The sequence below is a fragment of the Apium graveolens genome, chromosome 2, assembly GCF_009905375.1.
Source record: "Apium graveolens cultivar Ventura chromosome 2, ASM990537v1, whole genome shotgun sequence".
Classification (NCBI taxonomy): domain Eukaryota; kingdom Viridiplantae; phylum Streptophyta; class Magnoliopsida; order Apiales; family Apiaceae; genus Apium; species Apium graveolens.
This window is the reverse complement of record NC_133648.1, coordinates 198,008,165-198,016,619: the sequence shown is the minus strand read 5'-3', so window position 1 is coordinate 198,016,619 and position 8,455 is coordinate 198,008,165.

Sequence of the window (8,455 nt, the reverse complement as noted above, 5' to 3'; positions counted from 1 at the left end):
GTTAAGGACAGTTGCTCTTAAGGCTGAGGAGGATGTCCCCAAAGTAGCTGCCTCAACAAAAGGCAAGGGAAAAGCTCTCATCACAAAGTCTGATACTGAGTCATCAAGTTCTGATAGTGATGATGACTCAGAAACTGAAAGCTTACCAGAGATGGATCCTGATGAAGAGATGATGAATTTGTGTGCTCTTATGGTGAAAGGAATCACAAGGATTGCATACAGGAAATTCAGAAAGGGAAAGAAATTTTCCAGGAAAGGTGCAAGTTCTGATAAGAGAGGTTTTCGAAAATCTGAAGGCAAAGGAGGAAAGTCTGACAGAAGAGATTACTCAAATGTCAAATGCTACAACTGTGGTGAGAATGGCCACATATCTCCTGATTGCAAGAAAGTGAAGAGTGACAAAGGCAAAGCACTTGTCACAAAGAAGAAAAGTTGGACAGACACTTCAGATTCTGAAAGTGAGGTGAACTATGCCTTGATGGCAAATGCTGATAGCAGTTCTGATGCTGCTGAGTTAAAGGTACCTCAAACTACTTATGTCTTTCATGCTGATGATATTACTGAGTTGAGAAGATATCTTAAAACCATGTTCATTAGTTATAGAGATCAAACTTTAACATGTGAAAGATTAACTTCTAAAAATCTTGCTTATATAAAGAAGAATGATTATCTAGAAAAAGAGTTAGTCATGTTCCATCAAACTCAGAAAGATAGAGATGATGCCTTTTATGTTAGGGATGAAGTACTTAAAATGAATGAATCTCTAAAAACTAAGTTAGAAAAGGAAAGAGAGATTATTAGGACTTGGACTAACTCTGGTAGAACAACTCAGAATTTGTTAAGTAGTGGAAACTGGAAAGAGGGCTTAGGTTATGGAGATGATAAGAATGATAAGGGAACTATAGAAATTGAGCCTATAGTTGTTAAACAAAAGCCAAAGGTAAATCCTGTTAAGTTTGTTGCTGTAAAGTCTGATATTGATAAATCAGAAGTTAAAGAGAAATTAACTTCTGACAAACCAAAACAGGATAAGCCAACTGAAGTTAACATAGGCTTAATGCCAAAGAAGCAGCTTAAGCATAAGCTGAAAGATGTTAAGAATGTAAACAAGGTAAAGTCACCTAGGAAAAATAGGAATGGAAAGGAAGGTGTGAATAAAAGCAATGATTATTAGCCTGTTCCTAATGCTCCTAGAAAGAAATGTTATAACTGTGGAAACTCTAACCATCTGGCTTCTTTTTGCAGGAAGAATAAGAACATGAACTCCTTACCTTCAAAATCAGGAGTTAAGAGTCGGTCTATTAGATATAGGCCACAAAATCCTTGTTTTCATTGTGGTAGTTTATGGCATTCTATTTATACTTGTAAGGAATATCATAGTTTGTACTATGAATATTATCAAATAAAACCTTCTTTAAAGAAAGTTAGCACTGTTCCTTCTAGTGTAAGTTCTGATGCAAAGTCTGATAATGTAAATTCTGATAAGAAAACTATTAACATAAACTCTGATGCTAAATCCGCTGCAAATGTTAACAAACTTAATAAGGCCAAAGGATCCAAGCAAGTCTGGGTCCTTAAAACTAATCATTAGTGGTCTTTGTGATTGCAGGGCAACAGGAAAAATATCCTAGTTCTGGACAGTGGATGTTCAGGACATATGACTGGAAATAAAGCCCTGCTATCAGACTTTGTGGAGAAAGCTGGCCCATGTGTTTCTTATGGAGATGACAATATGGGAAAAACTCTGGGATATGGCAATATCAATCTTGGGAATGTCATCATTGAAAAAGTAGCTCTAGTCTCAGGACTTAAACACAATTTGCTGAGTGTTAGTCAAATCTGTGATAGAGGTAATCATGTGGATTTCTTTGAAGAACACTGTGAAGTTTTAAGCAAATCTACAGGCAAAGTTGTTTTGAAAGGATATAGGCATGGTAACATTTATGAAGCCAAGCTTTCAACAAGTACTGATGGTTTTGCAATCTGTCTGTTAAGTAGAGCATCAATTGAAGAAAGCTGGAATTGGCATAAGAAACTCTCTCATTTAAATTTCAACAATATAAATGAACTAGTCAAGAAAGATCTTGTGAGAGGACTGCCAAAATCAGTATTTGCTCCTGATGGCCTTTGTGATTCATGTCAGAAGGCAAAACAAAGAAAATCTTCATTCAAGAGCAAGACTGAATCTTCAATTCTTGAGCCTTATCACCTACTACATGTTGATCTATTTGGTCCAGTGAATGTCATGTCTATTGCAAAGAAGAAATATGCTATGGTCATAGTGGATGAGTTCACCAGATACACATGGGAGTATTACTTGCACACTAAAAGTGAAACTGCATCTATCTTGATTGATCATGTCAAACAGCTGGATAAATTGGTGAAAGACTTTGTGATAATGGCACTGAATTTCAAAAATTTGATTATGGAAGATTTCTGCAAAGACCATGGAATAAAGCAGGAATTTTCTGCTCCTGGAACTCCACAGAAAAATGGAGTTGTTGAAAGAAAGAATATAACTCTTATTGAAGCTGCACGAACTATGCTTGATGAAGCAAAGTTATTAACCTATTTTTGGGCTGAAGCTTTACAGACTGCCTGTTTTACTCAGAATGCAACACATATCAACAAGTATGGAAAGACACCATATGAGATGGTGAAGAAAAAGAAGCCAAATCTGAAGTATTTTCATGTATTTGGATGCAAGTGTTTTGTTCTTAAGACTCATCCTGAGCAGCTATCCAAATTTGATCTAAAAGCTGATGAAGGAATTTTTGTTGGATATCCACTTTCCATAAAAGCCTTCAGAGTCTACAATTTAAGAACAAGGGTTGTCATGGAATCTATCAATGTCTCTTTTGATGATAAGAAGATTACTGGACTTGAAGATTTCAATGATCATGATCAGCTGAGATTCGAAAAAGAAGTTTTAAATTCTGATTCTGTAAATCCTGACAGTCTAAATCCTGACAGTCTAAATCCTGATACTGCAAATTCTGATGGATTAAACTCTAATGTTATTTTAACTATGGTGACTACGCCAAAGCAAGATGCACCTGTGCAGGGGGAGCATATCGAAGATCCAACCACATCTCAAGAAGCATCAGAATCTATAACAGGCTCTTCAAGTTCTGATTCATCAAGTTCTGATAGGCCAAGTTCTGATAATTCTGGAAACTCAAATTCTGATGGATCCAACTCAGAGAGCATAATTTCAGGGGGAGCATCAGAAAATGTTGATGGAGACAGAATAGATCATGGGGGAGCATCCAGTTCTAGAGATAACCTTCCATCTGCAAGGAAGTGGACTAAAGCACATACACCTGACTTATTTATTGGAAATCCTGATGCAGGTGTCAGAACTAGAACAACTACATCAAATGAATGTCTCTATCATTCTTTTATATCTCAGACTGAACCAAAGAAAGTGGAAGAAGCTCTTCAAGATGCTGATTGGGTGCAAGCAATGCAGGAAGAGTTAAATGAATTTGAAAGAAATAAAGTCTGGACCCTAGTGCCAAGACCAAAGAACAGATCTGTTATTGGTACAAAGTGGGTTTTCAGAAAAAAAAACTGATAGTGATGGCATAATTATAAGGAATAAAGCAAGGATGGTTGCAAAAGAATACTCTCAACAAGAGGGAATTGATTATGATAAAACATTTGCACCAGTTGATAGATTGGAAGCCATAAGGATACTTTTGGCTTATGCTGTTCACAAAAAGTTTACAGTCTTTCAAATGGATGTAAAAAGTGCTTTTCTTAATGGAGAATTGGAATTGATTATGATAAAACATTTGCACCAGGCTTTGTAGATCCCAAATTTCCTAATCATGTCTACAGGCTTGATAAAGCACTTTATGGCCTTAAGCAAGCTCCAAGAGCATGGAAAGGACTTACTTTTGGTGCAGATATATGTTGATGATATCATTTTTGGTTCTACAAATGACAGACTTTGTAAGAAGTTTTCCAAGCTAATGCAGTCAAGATATCAAATGAGTATGATGGGAGAACTTAGCTATTTTTTGGGCCTTCAAGTCAAGCAGAATGAAGAAGGAACTTTTATTTATCAATCTAAGTATACCAAAAATTTGTTGAAGAAGTTTGGAATGCAAGATTGTTCAAGTGCATCCACTCCTATGGCCACTGCAACAAAATTGGATAAAGATACTGGTAAATCAGTTGATATTACTGATTACAGAGGTATGATTGGTTCACTACTCTATCTAACTGCAAGTAGACCTGATATCATGTATGCTACCTGTCTTTGTGCAAGATTTTAAGCAGATCCAAGAGAACCTCACTTAAGAGTTTGAAAAGAATTTTCAAGTACCTTAAGGGTACAGGTGATCTGGCATTGTGGTATCCTAGAGAATCAGACTTTAAGCTAATAGGTTACTCAGATGCAGATTTTTCCGGATGCAAAATTAACACGAAAAGAACAAGTGGAAGCTGTCAATTTCTTGGAGGCAGATTGGTTTCTTGGTTTAGCAAGAAACAGAAGTCAATTTCTACATCAACTGCAGAAGCAGAATACATTGCTGCAAGAAGCTGTTGTGCACAGATTCTTTCGATGAAGAATCAGTTACTGGATTATGGGTTAGAATTTTCTAAAATCCCTATTTACTGTGATAATCAAAGTGTTATTTCTATGACAGGTAATCCAGTTCAACACTCAATGACAAAGCACATCAGCATTAGGTACCACTTCATAAGGGAACATGTGGATGAAGGTACAGTGGAATTGCATTTTGTTCCAAAAGATCAACAACTAGCAGATATCTTCACAAAACCACTATGTGAAGCTACTTTTACAAGATTGGCAAATGAACTTGGAATGGTTTCAGGTTCTTTCTCTAAATCTGCTTAGTTTATGTTCTGATACATCAGAATTTATGATCATTATTTACAGATATTACTTTCTTTGTTTATTCTGTGCTTAAATTGAAATTTTCTTAAGTGCTGATTGTTGTCTGATGTGAATTTCTAAACTCTGATAGAGATATGAATGTTTCTGTGACTATTCAATCCAATGAGGATAACTGTGCTAGATGCTGACCTAGTAGTCTGTAACATACTAAAGATCCCATATATGAAGTAATTGTTTATGTGGAAATCTTTTGACACAAGCAAATTATGATATTGAGCTTAGTTAAAGTTTACTTTGTGTATCTTATTACTAAGTCAAAAACTAGAATAGTGCTTCTTATCTGTTAAGTTTTGATGTTAGTAAATCTGATGGATGTACTAAGTACTGATAAGCCTCACTTATCAAAAGAAAAGAAAAGAAATAAATATCAGGTACTCCTTTGAGATCTAGAATAAAAATGTGGAAGGGAAGACCCAAGTGCATTGCCGGTATGAAGTAATATGCATTAGAAAAGCAACATAAAATTTTCTTGGTGACTTTTCACATTCTCTGATTACTGGAGAAATACTCTGATAACAGCATAAATTCTGATAAGTAGTCGTGACTCACTTACACTGAGAAGCCACTGTAAAAAGTAATTTCAAAAGATGCATAAAATGAGCACAAAACAGTTGAGGTGGACTCATGCATGAACTCATTCTATAGTAGACTTCAGAATAATGACAGATTTTGAGCAAAGTTCTTAGTTATGCCTTATTTCTAAGATGTAATGAAGTGAATTAGACTTTACTCTTTGTCTGATATTTAGCTTATTGCACACACATACACTCCATATGAATGATGAAAATTACTGTGGTGATAAATGTTGTTTTAGATGAACAGTTTAAGTGTCAGTTGCATAAATTCTGAGGACAAGTTCTGATGGAAGTTCTGATGATTAAGTTCTATTGAACCCATATCAGTATTTGTGTGAAGAATTATAGGAATAAACATTCACTTTTCGAGTAAAGGAGCCATATTATGATGACTTTTAAATTTTGATAATAATCAAGTTCTGATGCTGACATAGTAGTATTTATTTAGTTGGTTTATTTTTGGTCATTACTTGAACAGTCATATTTTTACAGAATATTGGTTTATGAGAGATAAATCAGTCATAATCATTATGGGTTAGTGGTTAACGTGTATGTCCTCAAAAACTGTGTGTGCACGGTAATTATTGCTTATTTTACGTGCCCATTAACTTCTGCTCTAACCTTTTATTGACTGTTCATATGGTGACAGGTGTAAAGTGTATCCCATGCTTCAAAAATACAACTGTTGAGTGGAGAGAGTATATATATGAGAGATAAAAGATTTTCTCATCTTTTACTTACTTTTCTATTCTAAATCTCTTTTACTTTCTCTCTCTCTCTCTCTCTCGCTCTTATTTTCTGAAGTTGTTTTTCTCTCAAGACTTTTCACAAACATTTTGCAAACATTCTCTTACTCACTTAATTTCTTACAGAGATGGCATCAAAAGACGTAATTTTCAATGGGGCTAAGTTTGTTCCTAATAACTTCTCCGCTATTCTTAGCAAGGCTAAAGCCCCATCAGAACTTCACTTCATTTAGGATTTTCTTACTAGTTCTGATATTGGGTACGCTTTGACCCAACCTGATGCCGTCTTTGGTACTCAAGTGCTGGAGTTCTGGAGAAGCGGAGTATATGATGATGGTGGTGCTCAAAGGTCCCCAAGTATTATTTTTTCATTAGGGGAGGATGAGCATATCGTGACATTGGCCACGGTTCGACAAGCACTGCAGCTGCCTAAGAACTGTGTTTATTCTACTGTTGAGGAGCCAGTTCTTCAAAACATGATGGCCAATCTGGGGTATGAGAGGACATTGGCAAAGCTGGGTCAGTTGAAGAGATCTTATATAAGGAGGTAATGAAGTTTCTTCTTTGACTGCATAACCAAGGCTTTTGCAAACAAATGTTCTAATTTCGATGCAATTCCCATATTCAGCCAACAAATCGGGTATGCTCTCATTAACCAAACTGATTTTGGTTATGCAAGTGTTGTCTTAGGTTTTATTGGGGATAGAATGACAGAAGACATAAATACTGTTTACTTTTTTAGATTCTGTCAGCATATTTATAGTTTTTGTTGTGATGATAAGCCCCAATCAGCTAGTGAATTAATTCCATCATTCAGACTAGCTAAAAGAGCTTTTAATGACTTATTATCTACTAATAATAAGAAGATCGTGTTAAGACCCCTACAAGTTCCTTTATCTGTCAAACAAGCCTTAATAACCTATGATCCAGTTAAATACACTGAACTATATCCTGATATCCAACCATCAGAACCTCAACCATCAGCACCTACCACCTCTACACAACCACCTCAAACTTCAGAACCACAACCATCAGCACATCCAGTGAAGCCATCATCTTCAAGACCAAAGAGGACAAAAAATGTACCTCAGTCTCAACAGAAGAAACGGAGAATTATTCTGAGAGATGAGTTAGATACTGAGGAACAGGTTCCCATATCAGAACCTATTGTTATAAAAGCTGAGAAGGTCACTTCTCAGAAAGATAATGTAACTGGGAGTTCTAGGCCTCTCAAAAGGCTTAGAAAGTTAAATTCTGATGATAAATATAACGACTCATATACTTTTATATTATTTAAAAGTGTAATTATTAAATGAATATTTAAATAAAATATGTGTATTAGTTTCGATCGCTATGTGTTGTTTTATTATGAACTCTGTGTGAATTAGGGTGTACCGGGTTGTTTGTGTAATTAACTATTGAGTTGTATTGAATCGTTTATACTTTTAAAAGTGAATTTAGTGCAAATTTATTTGCATAAATATTTGGAATGTCTCTATAGTTGTTTTTATGGTTTCATAATTATAATAATTATTTTTGGGATTTTATAAAATTCAGACATTAATATTTCATCAATTATTTAACCCTGTATGATTTTCTGATTGCATTTATCTGTAAAATCTGTATTTAATTTCCGAATTCTTCAAAAATTATGAAACTCATATTTAATTAAGTTGGGAATATTCCGAGAATTTTAAAATTATTTTGGGAATTTTTGGGATTTATTTTACCCGCACGTCGATTCGTTTCATTGATGAAAGCGGGCATAAAGTGTATTTTAGAAATTATTTTAAAATTAGGAAATTTATGTTTTTATAAACTTCGGGATATTTGTAACCTTTTAAGGTTATTTTCGTAATTTTCTGAAATTATTTTACGTGCAACTCGGTTTGTTAATCGTTAAATGCGGGTACAAGATATGTTTCAAATATACTTTAAAAATTATGAAAAATCTACTTTTAAATAAATTTGAATTATTTGTGAAATTTTAAAATTAATTTAATAATTTTACGGGTTATTTTTATTCTTGCGATTGTTCATTAAAATTACAAAACCGGGACGAAAATAGGGCTTGCAGCTAGTTAAGGACACGTGTTTATCTTTTGTGCTTTTGTTGAAATGTGTGAATTGCAGAACATATACACAAAAATAAACAATAAACCACAGAAACCCATTCTTGTTCCTCACCGTCTCTCTCGTCTCAA